The sequence below is a fragment of the Triturus cristatus genome, chromosome 11 (genome assembly GCF_964204655.1).
Source record: "Triturus cristatus chromosome 11, aTriCri1.1, whole genome shotgun sequence".
NCBI classification, from domain to species: Eukaryota; Metazoa; Chordata; class Amphibia; order Caudata; family Salamandridae; genus Triturus; species Triturus cristatus.
Window position 1 is genome coordinate 416,691,692 of NC_140594.1, and position 19,273 is coordinate 416,710,964.

The following is a 19,273-nucleotide window of genomic DNA, read 5'->3' on the forward strand; positions in this document are numbered from 1 at the left end:
TGCAATCAGCCGCGACCGCTGCAGGTAAGAGCGGTGCGGCGGTGGGGACGGGTGGGGGGGATTTCGAGAGATGACCACGAGGGAAAATTAAATAAATAATTAATTTTCCCTTGTGGTCGTTTCACGAAATACCCCCCCCCCCCCAACCTGGCCCCACCGCTCTTACCTGCAGCGGCAGTGGCTGCTTGCAATATCCTTATCATGTACGGAGGAGGGTACTTTATCCCATATAATGCAGGGTCACGCCATCACCTTTTCCACAAACCACTTAAAACCTTGGTGCGTAGCTCTTCCATGTGAAAGAGAGAGCATATTTGCAAAAATAAAGAATAAAAATCGAACCTCTAGTGCAAACTTAAACACATCAAAACCTGTTAGGTATTTGTTGCAAACATATATTAGAAATAGTTCAACACAAGTCAGTTAAAAGACAAAAAAAAGCTGCATGAGCTCAGAATGTGTAGAAACATTCTAAATTTTCTATAATTATGTAAGGAGTGCAAAAAATAAACATATTCTTGCTGCATGTCACTGTAAGCTAGAAAAATAGAGCAGAAGAAAGAAATGCAAAATTTCATTTTCGTACCTTTAAACAGCTGCTCGGCGACCTGACCTACCTCTCACTTGGGTTGCTGCCTCTGGAACCAGGCATTGTGAGGTCAGAACTCAACTGTGATAACTTATTGCAGTTGAGTTCTGAGGTCTTTTTTTAAAAACCAGTGACTGGGTTCCTCACAAATCGCTAATTACAAAAAGAAAAGAAAATAATAGAAGGACCTTGTGACGGGTTCGACGGGGCTCGGGTGGATAACAGGGACTGTGACTCTCTATCTCTATTGCAGCCTAGGGACTGGCCCTTTAACGGAGACGCGGACTCTGGGGAGGTGGAGTTCGCCCCTGTGACGTCAGCCTTTGTAGACCTATCAGGATCCTTCGCGTCCTTGAAGACGGACGATCCGGAAGACGCCAGCGCGAAAGCCGAGCCCAGCAGAAAAGAGTGGAAACCGACGCCGGAGGAGCAGGGACGAAGAGGACCCAACCAGGACAACGGGAGTGAGTCCGGGAGCAGAGCGGAAGACACCGAGGGAAGGCCAGGAGGCCGACTACACCGCGCAGCGCCCAGCCACACTTCAGGAGAAGTGTGGCTACCCGAGGTACGAAAGAAACTCCGGGGGTTGTTCTCTTTCAAAGGGGGCAGCGGGTGAAGTACCGACGGGTTGGACAACAGGAAAGGGGTTGAGGAGCCTGATCGTTTGTGGCGTATCGGCGGGGAAAGCCGTTTAAGCTCTCACACGTGGTGGTGGTCTAGGGTGATTGCATTACTTCCCGCACTCCTTTTTCCCAAACACATAAAAGACGTAGAACGTCCCCCTAAAACTCCGTTCTCTTCTGTTTCTTTCCGCATCTACTGTCTCCCGTGAGATCTACCCGAGAGTGAGAGAGAGGGAAGCCGAAGTCTGGGAACACCGAGAAGAAGGGACAAGAGACGGAGAAAGACCCGGAACCAAGCTAACTAACCCTTGATACTGACTTACTCTTGCGTTAATAAAGCGCTCACGTACAAATCAGCTGTTGTGTTGGCTCCTTCCCTTCTTGTCTCACCTGCCGTGTGACAGACCATTATACAGGGATTGCAGAATCCCATGTATTATAACAGGGTAACAGTAACTCAATATACAGTAATGAGAGCAGATAAAACTTCACATTTTCCTCAAAAATGTTCAGAGGTTCTATCTTCCCATTAAGTACTGTGTAGTTGTATTGCACATTCCCAAATGCGCTGCAATGCCATACTAACACCGAATTGTGCTCTATGAAACGATGTGCGGACAAGTAAGAATGCAACCCAGTGGTAGCCAGAAAACAGCAGTGGAACTGCTACCCTTATTCATGACCCTCTCCCTAATTCTGAGCTCTGAAGGATTAGTGTACTATCCAATCATAGGTCGCTTCAGCACCTCGTGAGAGGGTAATACGCTCTGTATAAATCATACAAACCATCCAAGTGGAAAATAACAATATGACATTTGCTTTTTGATGTGCTGTGCCTGTTTACTTTGTGTAACAAACTTTCCTGAGTTCTTTAATTGCAGAACGGCTATTCTCGTGTGGCCTCTTTTGAATTATGCACAGTTTACGTTCTTTCCCACTGGCATGACTAGAAGAGTTTAGTTTCCGAGGTGACCACTTCACCAAAATTTGACAACAGAAGCCACCATGATGACTTGCAGAATTGGATGGGGGTGAGGTGCTATTGGAAACAGCTTCTGTGCCTCTCCCTCACTGCTCCTCCCTGCATGCATGCCTGGCCACTTACATACACAAGGCTGCAGGGTCCTCATATTAGTCAGTGGCCTGACATTTGCTGTGTGTAGATTTGCAGATATCTAGCACAATGGAACAGCCTCAGAGGCCTGACAAGGTAGGCTGGTACTGCCAAAGTAAACACATTAGTCACATAAAACAATGCACCAGTGACAGTCGTCATACATTGCAGTTTTCCAGACTCTTTTTGGCTTGGGCGGTTGACTTCTACATACCACCTCTAACTAAGTGCATGAGTGTATTTTGAATATCTCTTGGAGCAGTGTTTTTCTCTTCAAAAATCTCAATGCTTGTGTTTTTTCCAGGCTATTCTGCTTGTTGGGTTCGTTAGGCATTTCTGCTTCCGCAACTGCAGTTTCCGTTGTTCATGTCTATGGGAGCCTCCTCCGCGTCCTCTGTACATCTCACCACGCGACTTCGAATCCGCAGAAACCATATTTGGGAAGTTGATTTCATTTTTTACATCATCTAACCCACCTAGAGAACCTTCAAAGTCTCAGCAATCTAATCCATTTCAGTAAGATTTGGGAAAGTTGTATCGATTTCCAATAGATTGTGGTAAATGGCAATGCTTTTCGAGAAAGATTGCCAAAATTGCAGCTCGTGCAAACCAATTTAAAGTCAGAATAGCCTACTGATATGGGCTTACCAATTTCAAGGGGATTTAGAGCTTATCTAAAAGTATGCTTTTTCAATATACCCAGTGAGTAATTTTCAGAAGGGGAAAACATTTGGCCCACTCATATACATGTTTTCCTAATGCAAGTGTTCATTGTGTGATATAGAAACTCGTTGCCTTTGCTTATAGCACGGGTTGCAAGAGAGTGGAACGGCTGAGACCTTTGCCTTTTGTTAACCCAACCCAACTAAACTTTGCACGTTAAGGCAAGTCAGTAAGGGTTTACCTAGGACATAGGGAATTCAAGAAAGTGCATTGACAGAAAAGTGAACAGTGTATTTGGAGAAGAGAGCCGTCTGCAAAGCCTTAGCTGTTGTCCTCCATGTTGCCTTATTTTGAGATTAGGTTGAAGTCAGCTGCCTTTATTATTTTATTAATTTGTAGTTGCATTTAGGTAAAGTTGTGGAGATCCCATTACTCTTTCAGAATTTACATATTTGGCAGATAAGGCACATCTGCCTTTTGCCTACCTGTTTATCTGACACAGCTGTGACTTGATTTCCAGTAGAAGTTCTAGTGAAAGGCTTTTACATTCTATGTGTATTCCCATTGTACCTTTTCTGGAATGATCCAGGTACACAGTATTCTCTTTGTGTAGAACGATTCATTTGCCGTTCCCTATATCTGCTATTTTCCCTCCAATGGTTAGCTGTGAATCAAAGATCTCCTCTAACCCGCAGCAACCCCAGATGGCATGGTCAGCCAGTTCTCTACAATGCATTAAATGGACCAATTATAGATGGAGCAGTTAAAAAAAAGTGTGGTGCAAAATCGCTTTACTGCAGATGAACTGGCAGCAATTTGTTGCATCGTCCGCCACATAAAAATTAAGAATATATGAAAATAAAACACATGTGGGGGAGGGCAGCAATGGAGTGAGCAGCAACGGGGGGCAGGTGGGAGGGGAAAACAGTACTCGAAGAAGATGCACAGAAACATGAAAGCAATAAATCACAACAGAAGCTTCTCCCTAATACAACTTCTTAAACTCGGTAATTCATCCAAAATTATAAAGATCCCATAGACCAATTAATTATCAAAATGCATTATCAAAAAAGTACAAATCATATAAATCATTTCATTTTCAAATATCACAGGTACAATAAATACTTCAACATGACAGGAGCCCCACAAATATTGTAGATGAGGAATAACAAATTACAATATACAGTTGAACAGAAAACAAAAGGAGAAATTGCAATACAAACAAACAACAAAACAATAGTGAAAACTGCACATAACATCATAATAAACAATAATCAATACAAACTACACAAAAGACAGAAATGCGCCACGAACATGACAGCAACATGGGCAGCGGGTAAGCACAGACGGGCAAGCCCAACACGGAGGGGGCAGAGGAGAAGCAGATGGGCTAGAAAGAGCAGCACAGAGCGAGGTGGATGTTGAGAGAAAAGCACACAAGGGAAACAGCTGGAAAATTAAGTGTACTAATGGAATGCCTTATCAACAAGCATTGGCATAGCCAATAGGGCTCGCCTTTGGGACCTTATAAGTGTGTAGCCATGCAACAGTTGCATAACTAAATACTTATAAGGTCCCAAAAGCGAGACCTATTGGCTATGCCAATGCTTGTTTTGGCATGCTTATTATACAGCGTGACCACGATCCGAAATTGTCGGAGCACTTTACATGAGCACCAGTGAAAACACAAGGGCACATTCATTTTAATGCGCTTGGAGATGAAGTGATTTTCGCAGAATCACAGGATATTAAGCCGACTCCGAGGCTCAAACCTGGTTCATTTTCTGGAGGGATTTTTATACGAATTCCATCTAAATATATCTAGTACTTTGGGCACATGAAAGATCCACAGCTTAACGTTTGTGGTGTTCACGGACTGTAAATGTGAATTTGTGAAACAGGGCAAAATAAAAACTGAAACAGTGTGGGTCAAAGTTGAAATGTTCACTTAGAGGTAAACAGATTCCAACGGTTGCACATTTGCGGGAAACATTTCTGTTTAATGGTGTTCGTTCATGATAAAAACACATGCGCTAAAGGATGCAGTGCATGTATGTATCCTTACATCACTTTAGCGCAAGCCTCAGGGCGAATCACCCATTCCTCCAACCTGATCCACGTGCCAGCTACTTTCTCATGGTGCTATACAGTCCACTTGTTTCGAGCCCTCTGCTTTGCTACATATCTTTCTCCCTGATTGTACCTGGCATGTGTTAAAATGCACCGGGTAGACCCTATGTGACCAGTCTTCAGAATTCTTGCTGTGCAGCCTTGAGATGAAAGGTCGGTCTTCACCCACTGTCCTCTCAACTTGCTAAACTGTGGCTGTTTAATCCTTTGAAGTTGCAGGACCCCGGCAGATGCCCAACTCATGCTTATTCATGAATCCGGGTGGCAACGTTGTTGTTCAGCCAGTTCTCTACAATGCACATCTTTTGCGATTAGTGAGGCTGGTTACTTTTTATAATGTGTGTGGACCTGCAACACATTAATTTGTTATGGGGTCTGGACACATTTATAAGCATTGGCTCACGGAGAAGCTCACGGAGAACATGACCGCAAAAGTAAAAGTGATCACGATCAAACGCGGCGTGCGGCCGCGCACATGCACTGTAGCTCTAGGCCGGCTGGTAGCATTTTTTTTTTTGCCCTCACAAAAAGTCTCGCCAGACCAGCGCATGCGCTGGGTCAGGCGAGACCTCAAAAGTAGTACCTGAAACCAAGCAATGAACGACGCAAGTAATAAAGCTACAAATTCCTGGGGAGAGACCAACCCCCAGGAGAGGAAGGAAAGCGACACAAACTAGCAATTAAAAGAGAGGAAATAGGAGTGACCATAAATCCCAACCAATGGTAAGCAATCGGTGGGCTCTAACCCCCCTGTAAGCTGACAATTGGTCTTTTCACAAAGCAAACACCTTCTGCTGTCTGGTAGGCAAGACCTAAAAATTAAAGAAACACACCCTTAGCATGTCTCTCAAGTGTACTAGGCTTGGGATTCAATGAATGGATAATGAAACACATATCACTGCAACTGATACACTTAATCGGACCAGTTAGGGCATACAGTCTATCAATCCACAACAGTGTGGGAGTAGGAGGATTTCACATTACTTCCATAATATTAAATTGGCTTCCCAATCCTTGCATCTTGTAAGTTTTAAAATACTATAAGGTGGCCCAGCTGAACCTTACAAATAAATGGATGGTGCCCGCTTCTGAAAATTTGGCTGCCGAATTCTTACATTTATCAACTGGTTCCTTTGCAGAATGACACTACCCAATTAATTTGGGAAGGAATTAAGGCAAGAGTGTCCATAAAGCAGTCAATTCTGCACAGGAGTAAGGGGTTCCTCTGACATGCCCAGATGTCTAAAATATCTAAAATATTAATAGACCACTCATCAAGTGAAAGAATGGGGTTCTATTCTGAAAACTACGGTGGTTTCCCTGTTTTGGAAGTAGTGTTGGTTGTAGGCATCTTCGGATACCAGTGAGGATGCCTAATTAATAGACCCTGATTGTTGTACATGAACCTGATTATAATTGATGGAAATGTCGGATAAAGGTTCATTTAAGGTGAGTTTGATATTGTTTGCGCCTCAATATACCCTACATCAAATCCTTGACTTTAAACTAGCAGGAGATGGGAAACATGACAAGTGGAAAAGATAAAAGAGCTGTAGAATGGCCAGTGATCTATATTACAATGTATTTTTTGGGTTGAAAAGTCATTTATTTTTAGGAAAGTGTGAAGAAGATCAAGCAAATAGAAAAGGTGATATCATAAGCCTAAATCCGTACAAAACCCCAAAGGTACACATTGGCTGATCTGAATGATTTAAAACAGTACAGCTGCAGCTCAAGGGATCGATACAACACCAATTCCAAATTAAGGAACAGGATAATGTGGGACGAAGAATAAAAGAAAAAATGGATCAAAATGCATAGCTGTATTCACATCTCGTCTGTATGAGTCCAGCAAAGGCAATCACAACTGCGGGTGGGCGGGGATGGTGTCAACACTGCGGGCCCGGCAGAGTCGCTTGTGGGAGCAGAATCGTCCGATTGCTCAAGGACCGGGCTGGAGACTCGGAGACGGCGCTGCACCAGCTCGAGGAGACCTAGCCTCGAGGACAATCGGACATGCCTGCCAAGTGACACGCATTAGGCGTGAGACTAACGCATTTCACTGTGGTGATGTGTCTCACCGCACTGAAATGGAAAGTCACGCATTTTAGGTATAGCGCTTAGCTCGGCAGTTAAGCTGTAGCGATTCTCTGCAGGTAATAAAGTATTGCTTCCCCATCTAATTTCTTGCTAATGGTAGCAAACTTTTTGTACATAGCTGCATTTCTATTGCACCCCCCCACCACCACCACCATACAGGCTGGGCACATGTGAATCACCCTCCCCGCCCCCTGCACTAATGCAGCAGGCTGTGACGTTTAGCCTACTTCTGACTGGCAGCTCTACATGCGCGGGATTTCAGATCCGAAGCGTGCACGCACGGCGAAGCAACAAGATAAACGTTGCTTTGGTCTATTAAACCATACCAACCCTGAGACGCAACGGCGGCACTCCGGTGAGTTACTGGCAACAGCAGTGAGGGCCTGGGCATACCATTGCGCAGCCCCGAGAGGGCCGCACTGAGAGGAGGCTCAGGGAGCCTGGTGAACAACGGCCGGAGCGGAGAGAGACGGTAGAAGTGTCATCCGCAATCGAAGGTGAGCGAGACTTCTGACATGGCCGCAATGCAGTGTGCACACCAGGAGGATGCGACCTGAGATGGGCGGAGGGCCACACTATTCCCTCACTGCCCTAGGCCCCACTTAAACTGAAGCTGCTAGCAGGTTCTGGGGCGCACCCGGGATGCGTCCCCCTAACACTATCAGCACCAGAGCCTGCCCCCCCAACCGCAAAGACACAATCGTGGCCCGGGTAAGCACACAGGCCTGTAGGGCTGGTGAGGAATCACGACATGCTACGTGAAAATGCACCAAAAATAGGCATAACCGCCTGATGAGCACACTGGAGCTACATGGGGCTTGGGAGCACTGAAGCTGACGAGGTGCTCATTGACTGAGGCCAGCAGCACTGATAACCACTAGAGGAGTTGGTGGGAGCCGGTAGGAGCGCTGCTTCTGTACAATAACGACCTCATGCAGAGCCAGCTACAAATGGAATTTCCCAGCATCACTGGTGCTTTGCAGCGGTTTGAGATCTTAGAGTTTCTGGCGGCTCAAATAGGTGTAATTTCTTATATTTATATGTCTCCCTCATCTTCATTGCTTGATTTTTGCTCATGAGACGGTGTCACTCATAGTTGTTGAATGTCACTCAAAATTGCACGGAATTTATGAAAATGTCACACATAGTAATCTGAAACCTTGGCAGCTATGATCGGAGCAGCGTGGCGCTGCTGTCCTGGTTACTCCAGAGGCTGCAATGCCACCCGAAGTGAAGCCGAGGTAGAGCTGGCATACTGCTGACCCTTGGGTGGTTCCCTCTGCTGATGCAGGAGCGGTGCATCGAAGGCTGGGGCCTGGTAGAGGGTCGGCAGGCAGCCCGGAGTGGCCCAGATGGGCGTGCCTGGCCGGGAGTGGAGGTCAGAGGCTGTGGAGAACTGTAGCAGATGCAGCAAGCGAAGGAGAGGGGTAAGAGGCTGGAAAGCTACGTGAACACTGAAAAAGTAGTATATATATTCTAATCCCCGTAGATCATTGCCGTGGTCCCCACATAAGAGGATTGCTGCCAAACTCAGGATCGGTGTTAAACAGAGAAGCCCACGCTGGGGTGCTCAACAAGGAAGGAGGCCCCCAGAGAAAAGGGAACGGATGAACTTGGCCTGGCCTGAGCTATAACATGGGCCGAATCAGGGAGCCCCTGGGGAGGTGCTGAAGACCCTTTAACTTTGAGGCCCACATGTAGACTGCCCCTGGCCTCTGCCCTTGACTTCTGGTGCATGTGATTATACCAAAGTCCTGACCCGGGGGGCCCTGAGAGGAAGATTGGTGATTCAGGGCCGGGTCCTGCGCTCTCTGAGCATCCCAGCTCCCGCCTCATTCTTAGGCAACAAGCAGAGCTACTGAAGTTGGGAAGCCTGTAAGCCTAGTGGTAAAGACAGAGGATACCGGTTTTGAAGGCAGAGAGAGGGGTGGGTCTTGATCAATTTGGTTACGCAGAGAAATAACAGAGGCGAGTGAAAGCCCCTGAGACCCTGCTGAGAGGTCCCCTCCCATGTGCGGACACTCCTGAGCTGATACGCAGTGCAACTATACTCTGGAAAGTGACGGCATCTGGCAAAAAGGCATGGGCAGACATGGGCAAGCTTAGAATGAAATTGACTGGAATACCCCAGGAACAAGAGATCGCCCCTCCAGACCCCCACCAATCGTATGCCACTAAAAGACTCAGTGCAGCAGCAACTAGTTAAGTTCTTCGAGGCCATTGCAGACACCAAGGCAAAGTTACACCAAGATATAAGTACAGTTTCGGTAGGGCTGGGACTCTTGAGAGCTGAACGCTCAAAATTGTCCGATAGAGTGAAGACAGTAGAATCCTCCACAACGGAACTCACACCAGCGCAAACAGCACTGACATTGCAAATGACAGACATAGCCAGTAGGGTAGGGTAGGAACACTTGAGCGTAGAGTGGAAGATGCGGAAGAGCACAACAGAAGGAATAATATTCGGGTGGTGGGATTGCCTCAGAAAAGTGGAAGGCAGAGACATGATTGGCTACCTTGAACTATGGCTTTGCAGAGTGGTTGCGCCAGAAGGCCTATCTCCTATTTACACACTGGAGAGGACACACCGGAACTTGCTGATTTGGCTGAGGTTTGGGCGGTTGGCAGTTGCTGAACTGCTTAAGGATTTGGAAGTTGATGGATGTGGGATGTTGTTCATAGTTTATTGTTGTTTTCTCTATAGGATAGGGATCATATCCAGTGAGTGGGAGAGGACTTGGCGGGTGGGGGGAGGAGTACGGAAAGATGAACGCAACACACAACACACACTATCAAATTCATAACATGGAATATTAGGGGTATGGGCTCAATGACCAAGAGGCACAATATTCACAAATATTTAAAGTGGAGGGGCGTCCAGGTCGCCCTACTCGAGGAAACCCATCTTCTGCAAGGCGACATACAGAAACTACATAGAAGATGGAGGGGGCAGATTTATGCAACTGATTATTCAGCTTATGCTACAGGGGCCTTGATCTGGGTGTGACCGAGGGTCCCCTTTGAGGCCACAACTACCCAGATTGATAAAGAAGGGAGGTACGTGCTGCTTACAGGTAAACTGAGTGGCAGAGACATTACAATTGGCAGCATGTATGCCCCCAACCATGACCAATTGGTATTCTACAAGAACTCTCATCCCGAATGGCTGAACTCGTGAGGGAGGCCTTGATATTGGTTGGAAACTATAATTGTGTCGCAGACATAGAGCTAGATAGGTTGCATCACCCGCTGCCAGGGGCCCAAACACATTGTACGACAATAGGCTACCATTAATGGAAAGGTCATTGGGGTTTAGTAGACACTTGGAGGACACAGCATGCAATGGAGAAAGAATACTCATTTTTCTCCCCCTCTACATCAATTGCACACAAGACTAGATGCCTTCCTTTGCACCTCAGACTTTACCGAGTCAATTTTTCACACTGAATATCTGGGGCATACCTTCTCTGACCACAGCCCATAGTTGATGATTCACAACCCCTGAAGCCGAGACCCCCAATTCCCCTATGGAGGTTTTATCCTGGGCAATTAGAAGATGCTCCCTTTAAGGAATCCCTGGGTGCTTGTGTCGAGATCTTTATTGCTACTAATGCACACTCCGCCTCCACGAGCCTGGTGGAGTGGGAAGCCTTCAAGGTGGTGGTCCGGGGACATTGTTTAAGTCAATCAGTAGGGGTCAGAAGGACGCTCCACAGGGAACTAGAAACAATTGAGAAAAGGCTGCGAGAAATTGAGAACGCACAGGGCACAGTTGCGGCAGAGCCGGCAAATCTCATAGATGCTAGGACCAAACATGTCGAACTGCTGGAACACTTACAAAGATATGAATATAACAACTACCTTACTAGGGTCTACTCGTCTACTCGCTTGGCTGATTAAGCTGGAGCTGCGAGGCACTCAAATTACAGCTGCTAGTATAGAAATTGGAGTAGCCGTGCATGAAACGGGAGCAATAAACACCCTGTTCCGTAAATATTATGAAGAGCTCTGCGCAGCCCCTCCTCCCGTCACTCAAGAGGCAGTTAGAGATTTCCTGGCACCATTGCAGTTTGTAACACTGGACATACTGACCCGTGAATTGTTGGGGGGCCCAGTGACCCTACTGGAGGTCCGCCATTCCATAGTTTCAATTACCACCGGGAAAACGCTGGGGCCGCATGGACTCTCGGCTGAACTTTACTCGGCACTTGCCTCTAAATTAGCACCCTTTATGCTAAATCCCTGAGATTGGGACGTCTCCCCGAAACTACACAAAATGCACTGGTGATCCCACCCCTCAAGACGTCAAATTCGGGAGCCTGAGTGACAGAATACAGACCTCTATCCATTTTCAACATGGATTTTAAGATCCTAAGTAATATCTTGGCACTCAGACTGCTTCCGCATCTGAATACGCTAATTCACACAGATCAGAATGGGTTTATCCCGTCTCAAAATACCTCTTTTCATTTGAGAAGGCTTTATTCTGTGCTGTACCACCCTGAGGTGGGAACACGCCCACAGGTAGCGATATTGTCAATAGAACTAGAGAAGGCTTTCGACACGGTGAGCTGGGATTATCTGTTTGAGACCATGGACCGGATGGGAGAGGGCTGGATTAAGTGGGTTAAAGTACTATACATGCAGCCCACGGCAAGTGTAAAAATGGGAAGGATGATATCTGCCCAAATATGAAATTTCCAGTGGAACTCGACAGCGATGCCCCCTGTCGCCAGTGTTATTTGCCCTGGCGATAGAGCCGCTGGCTGCACTGTTTTGCCCGGGAGATGGTCTGGGATTGTGTATAGGTGGGCGTACTTATACCATCTCGCTGTATACTGATGACCTCCTGATTTATTTGGACGAGGCGGTGACCGGCTCAGACTCAGCCATGGCATGGCATTTATGAATAGTTCTGCTGACCTATCAGGGTTGCGGGTCAATAAGACCGAAACCTATCTATTTCCGGTGTCAGGGCCTCTGCCGCGGCCCCTGGAATTACTGGAAGACCTTAATTGGGTACAGACTACATTTAAATGCCTGGGTATCCATGTCTAATACTCATTAGATGACCTGCAAGAGGGTAATCTGAATAGGGTGCTTAGATCGCTCACATCTTGTGTCTTGTTTTGGAGCTCCCTGAATCTACCTATCATGGCACGAATATCGCTGACTAAAATGGTCATGCTACCCGACTATTATAATTCTTTGTTAATCTTCCCCTAATATTGCCAAAGCGATGGTTTACTCAACTAGACTCACTTGTGAGAGACTTAATCTGGGGAAAGGAGCAGAAGAGGGTTTCCCTGAAAACACTGCAGCGTCCGATGAGGGAAGGGGGCCTGGGAGTCCCGAATTTTGACTTTATCAATTAGCCTCCCAACTGCATTGGCTAGGGAAATGGTTGGAGGGAATTAACACAAATGAGACGTTTCTGTCTGTGCCTGGCATACGTCCCACTTATTTGTTAGCCAAGATACTGGACTACACAACGGTGACCCCTACCTGCCTCTTGCAGAACACAGCCCTGAAATGCTGGAAACGATGCATGTCCAAAATGGTGGAAATCCCCAGATACACGCTGATGCTCCCACTGATGGGCTTGATCTATGGAGTTCCACGCTTGATATTTGGCCCAGGAGCAACTGCTTGCTTGGACGGAGGTGGGGCTAGAGACAGTAGGAGGATGCTACAGTGAGAACGCCCTGATCCCTTTTGAGGACTTAGTAGACAATAATAGCCTCCCCGTGGGCCAGTTCATACAACATGTAGCTCTGATATGCACCTTTGGAACGTTATGGGGCAGTGGTCGTGAAGAACCTGTGACGCATACTCTCCTGCATGCATTGCTCACCTTAGGCACAGCTGGGCACCAAGTAAAATGGTTTTACAAGGTGCTGATAGAGGCCACTTTGATTCCCCTAATCCAGATTGGATCTAAGTGGGAACAGGCCTTAAACAAGGAATTCACTGATCGAGACTGGGGAAAAGTGCTAGCATCGCCTAAGTCGGTGTCCCGAATCAACAGACTGACATATACCTGGTTTAATTTTGTCCATATGACCTACATGACCCCGCACAGTCTTCATACTATTCATGGAGGAAAGATGCACAATTGCCGGAGTTGTACCTTCGAAGACACAGACTTTATACACATGGCCTGGGACTGTGAAGTCTTACGTCTGTTTTGGGGAGCAGGGACAACACAGATAGGAATCACTGGAGAGAGTAGTGGGCAATTCCATAGAAGTATACTTGTTGGGCCTGTTCCCAAGCCCCCCAAGACGGAAAGTATGGAACAAATTCATAGATTTAGCCATGGCCCTAGCTAAGAGACGGGTGGCAATGACATGGAAATCTAGTACAGGGCCACAGTTTGAGGCCTGGAGAAGGGACGTCACTAATTGGGCTGTGACTGGAGGCCAAGCGTTGACCAGGGAAGAAGCGAGAGGCCTGAGGCAACTCCCTATACCAGACCAATGGAGAGAACTAAGGCATGCCTGGGTGTTCCCGACACAGGCGAGTGGTGATGAAGGGGAGGATGGAGAGGCAATAATGCCTGCATGCACAATTACATGCATTGGTGATTGGAAACACAGCCCACCCAAGAAAGTCATATACAAAGTAAAGGAACTAGTGACCGGATTCTTGCATGGGTTCCAATAGCAAACACAAATTCCTGTCTCTCACACTTCTGAGGTAACACGCACCCGCCCAAGCACTCCACGTACCTATGACATGAAGTTCCCACCTGCAGAGCTGAGCCTAAAGGCTCAGAGTTTATTAGTAACTTCCTTTATTTTCTATTTTCTTAGTATTACATTATTTATATTGTTTTGTAATTTGGCATTATGAATACTGGTATACTGAACACACTGGATGAGTCCCACGCCACCAGTCAAAAGATACATTATAACCTACTCCAGCAAGACCTTGCAACAATGTAGAGTCCAGTAAACGATGAGGTCATCCATTGTAAGAAGTAATACCTGTGGCCCAATGCGTTATTATATATAGAGATAAAGTTTATATCTATTAAGCACATAAAGCATTATTTGCACTGTACAAATACTGCAAACTTATGTATACATAACAGAAATGCCAATAAAAATATGTAAAAAAAAAGAGTACATACTGGTTATGCAAGGAGGATCATGTACTTCCAACTACTGACAAAAATTGAATAATTAAAAGCTTCGCTGCGGATCTCAACAACCTATCACAGAGTGGAGGTAGTTGGCCCAAATTTAGAACCATCTGATAAACAAACACATTTCTTATGTGCTCTATGGAATTCCAGTTATCCAGATGGAGTGTTGGAGCAATCACATATTATTTGCCTGGGGGAAGCATGCATTGATCTATGATTCTGGCTGAGACTAATGGGTCTTATTTTGTGCACCTAAAAAATGTATTTGCCCAACATTATTAGATAGATCCTTATCATCATAAAATCTGAATCTGCAGACTTTTACACCAACAGAAGGACCTTAGTTCCGGGAAAAGTCTCCTAGTATAGTGGTTGTACTACTGGAATAAATTTACAAGCAATGTGGATGTTTTCAGGAGAGGGGTAAAAGGGTGGCCAATTGCCCTTTAAGGACAACCCCAAAAGTGTAACTTGTAGAATTTACACACCTTCTCATTTGGTTTGTTCAGCTCACATTCATGGCAAGATGTACTGCTAGGTAACAGGTTGCATTAGGAGTGAAATGGTTCACTGAATGCCACATATCTATCAAGTCTTTTGGACAGTGGATTTCCCAAAGAGGAAACTGTTTTATTTTGTATAAATACAGTCATATATAAACATACTCCAGGGATTGTCTACATGTATAATTTAAAGTATTGGGAATAGTACAGGAAATCGACAACTTGTGACGATTTCCTTGACTTTTGAGTGAGATTTTTAGAACCCTCAGAATGTTGGATAGCACAGCTTCTCAAGTTGTAGGCATGGTTCTACAAGGAAAGACTTTAGACTGCAGCAAAAATACTTATACACCAACCTCTACACCATTTTGGGGTTAAGCATTAAGTTGAAATGTAGTGGTTTAGATTTGACAGAGAGGTGCATGGTGTTTAAACCCCTTAGTTGCCGAGGCCTCTCACGCCCCAGTGCTGACCTCTTTGTTTAATGTTTAGATCGCTCGGTGCTTAAGACATCCTAACATTTATTTCACAGAAAATATCCAGGACAAATTTGCGTCCTTTTTTCCCTACATCTTGGGGATTCTAGAGTCACCCAAGGTTGTGGATTTTATTTCCGTGGAGGGAACTGAGAAAATATCCAGTATGTAGCAACATGTTTTTTCTAAAAATGGCATAAACAAAATGTTTACTGGGCTGAAATCACAATTTTCACAGCTTGCATGAAAAGCAAGGTTGAAAAAAAGAAAAAAAACATTTTCTAAGTGGTTGTCCCTTTTTAGGTCTCGGCTAGCGAAGGCTGCGCTTGCGCAGTCTCGCTCGCGAGATTTAATGACTTGGAGATGAGGGGCTTGAACCCGCCCCTCTTCTCCCCTGTTCTCCATTGGCTGGCCTCTTGAATGCTGGCCAGCCATTGGAGAAGAGGTCAGTCATTCCGATTAGGCCCCGTCCTTTTCGGATCGGGGGGTGTGTTTTTTGCAAGAAGTCTCATTCTCTCCTCCAGCCAATGGCTGGAGGAGAGAAAAGACAAACACGCCCCCGAATCCGAAAATGCCGCTGCCTTTCTCCGAGGCATTTCTGCTCTGCCTCGGAGAAAGGCGGTGGTGTCTTCCGGTGCCCTCGGCTTGTTGAGACTCCTGGCGGTGTTTTTTCAGCTGAGGCGCCCACTGTGCGTTCCCATCCGTCGCATTACAACGCCAAGAGCTTTAACTCTAAAAACAGGCAACACCTATTATTACATTGCAAATACTTTTTGAAATGTATTTATTTGGTTTTGAGTAAATATAGTAAACGTGTAAAACTTGTTTGCGATGTGATTTCGACAAATTTCCTTCCCTCCCCTGCCCTATCAACGGAACTCAGAGCTTCTCAGCCGACCATAACAAAGGGATTGTGGTTCCTGCATCACTCAGCTCCGCCCTCTCTCCTCTCCCCATTTACATACATTACTAAATGCCTCAAATGGCGCCCATCTCGGTGACCCACCTTCAGACACAGACCACTGCTGTCATGCCTTCTACAAGCCCATCTATTACACTACTCTCACCCCTATGAAACACACCATTATGCTTTCCGCCCGTCCATAAAACCACCCCTCCGGAAGGAAGTGTCCGTGCATCGTAAACGAGGCGGTTTCCCCAAGTCCGCACATGTGCACGGCCGGCTTCTCACTTTTGCAACGTAACTGTTGTTTTTAGCACGTCTGTGTATTTTAGTCTTGTTCATGCTGTAGCCTGCGTTACAACCCCTCCCATTCCCCCTTGATTCTTCTTACACCCCCTCCCATTCCCCCTTGATTCTTCTGGCGCCTGGCCTCAGGCATGTCAAATCTGCCCAGAGACCCAGCCCTGGCGGTGTTTTTTCAGCTGAGGCGCCCACTGTGCGCTCCCATCCGTCGCATTACAACGCCAAGAGCTTTAACTCTAAAAACAGGCAACACCTATTATTACATTGCAAATACTTTTTTAAATGTATTTATTTGGTTTTGAGTAAATATAGTAAACGTGTAAAACTTGTTTGCGATGGGATTTCGACAAATTTCCTTCCCTCCCCTGCCCTATCAACGGAACTCAGAGCTTCTCAGCCGACCATAACAAAGGGATTGTGGTTCCTGCATCACTCAGCTCCGCCCTCTCTCCTCTCCCCATTTACATACATTACTAAATGCCTCAAGTGGCGCCCATCTCGGTGACCCACCTTCAGACACAGACCACTGCTGTCATGCCTTCTACAAGCCCATCTATTACACTACTCTCGCCCCTATGAAACACACCATTATGCTTTCCGCCCGTCCATAAAACCACCCCTCCGATGTCACTGCTATCCCGTGACCGCAGCCCACTGCACCTCTGTCCACCACTGACAGTTACTGATGGCTGGTCCCCATCTAACCACTGCCTACTGCGAACACGCCCTCTTCAGTACTTAACTCTTTTCCATCCGCACTCCAAAGCGTCAAGCCCTTTTACAACGCCAATAGCTCAAGCAAATGCAAGACTGATAGCATTGCAAATGCCTGTTGCTGTGTGTGGTCACTCGGCAAACCTGACTTTCTGGCTGCTAGCTCGAGCGCTGGCAGGTACGAGTAGTTTCTTGTTCCTATGCAGAGTGTGTGGAGGGTTTTTTTGTGTAACGTTTGGGAAGTGTTGAGTTTAGCTAACTGTTTGAAATTGTTGTGCGATATTTGTGCCCAGTTTTGAAAGAGAGGATCCTTTGGCTGCCTTCCGTCCTGGTTAGGGAGGGGAGGGGAGTGCCATGATTAGGAAATAGTGTGCGGTTCCCTTCTATCCTGTCAAGTGACAATCATGAGGGGGCAGTGGAGGAGTGACACATCCCTTGAATTTGTGCATTCTCGGGCCAGTTGTGGGATCAGGGGCTCCCTAGCAGTGCCTTCTCAAATTTCACCCGGAACGAGCAGCACTGGTGGAGCAAAAAGCACATCCTTCTGAACCTTTCATATGCTTCAGGTCCGTCCATCTCACACGACCGGGCATGGGAAAAAGGGGCATTAAAGGCAACTATCCTTCTGTTTCAGGCCATTAATAATGTCTTTAGGTGGCAGTCGAGCATCTGATTGTAGTTAGACATAGAGTCATCAAAGGGGCGACCACAGAGAACGTTTGTGATGCTATCTCAGCTCTGCACCTGGCATAGGGATGTCACTGGAAGGGCGGAAGACAGTCTGAAAAGTAAACACTTCAAGCCCATCAATATGTTTCATGTTGTGTAAAGAAGCCTTGGTAAAAGCAGTTTGTAAATAGATTGGCGAGTTGAGCATATCAAAAAAACTGTGTCATCTGCATGTTATGTACTACCTCCAATAAAATTTCTCAGGAGGTTGAGTATCTGCTGCAGTTGTATGCATGCGACCCGTAGTCCACTTGATTCAGTGCTCATTATAGAAGAGGTCTTCAAACCGGGGGGCGGGCCCCCCTGGGGGTGCCTTAAGCGATCTCAGGGGGGAGGGGCGCCAGACTGTGGATAGGAGAAGTACCATGCTTTGTTTTAAGCGATAAAAATGAGTGGCAGTAAACTACTTTCTAATGGGCATCACTAACATCTTTTGTCATTTATATCCTGACTGTGAATGTGTGTAAAAAGGGTAACAGAACTTAACTGCAATATTTAAATATGTTTAAACATATTTATATATTGCCAATTTAACAGAATAATTATGAAACAAGCATTTACAATGCAACGGTCTCGGCATTGTTAAAGTTAGAGGTATTGGCATTGCTCATGACATTATTTTTGTTTATGTTTTTGTTTTTAAAACATGTAGAGAAACGGCATTGTTGTTTACAATGTCAATAGCTTAGTCAGTGTGTGTGTAGGTGGCTCTGTGTGTGGGTGCAAATGCAATAGGTCTCGCATTTGAGAGTGATTAAGCTATTGACATTGTAAATAACAATGCCGTTTCTTTAAATGTTTTAAAAACAAAAACATAAACAAAAATAATGTCATGAGCAATGCCAAAAGCTCTAACTTTACCAATGCCGAGACCATTGCATTGTAAATGCTTGTTCCTATATTTTGGGGTTTCCACCTACTTGCAGTTTGTGGTGGAAACAGAGGTGAAACCCACGGGTGTAACCGGGAAACAACATTTCTGAAAGCTAGACAAAGTCTGAGTTCAGCATCGGGTCATTCGTGTAGATTGCTCATGATTTTCTAGTAATTAAAACAATGAAAATAAGTAGGAAAAATATAGTTGTGTGACAACATTTTCATCTGTTATTTTATGACTGTGATTTAGAAAGTAACATATTGTTATGTCTATCAGACCCTTTTGGTTCACAGTAATAAAAGTGGAAGGAAGCACACTGCCTTTCATTCTCTCAACTGCATTATGGTAAATGCTGTGCATGGTAACACTTACTTCAGTAAAAGTCTTTAGTTTTCACC

General features: G+C 45.8%; 1 long non-coding RNA gene across 1 annotated transcript in view; it reads left to right on the plus strand.

Annotated features, from left to right (window-relative positions):
• The window catches only part of LOC146784350 (uncharacterized), a 32,714-nt gene extending 31,487 nt beyond the window's left edge, over positions 1–1,227 (plus strand). Inside the window, exon 3 of the long non-coding RNA XR_014970681.1 lies at positions 843–1,227. This is a non-coding gene — a long non-coding RNA (uncharacterized LOC146784350). The remainder of the gene's footprint in view (positions 1–842) is intronic.
• The last annotated feature ends 18,046 nt before the right edge of the window (positions 1,228–19,273 follow it).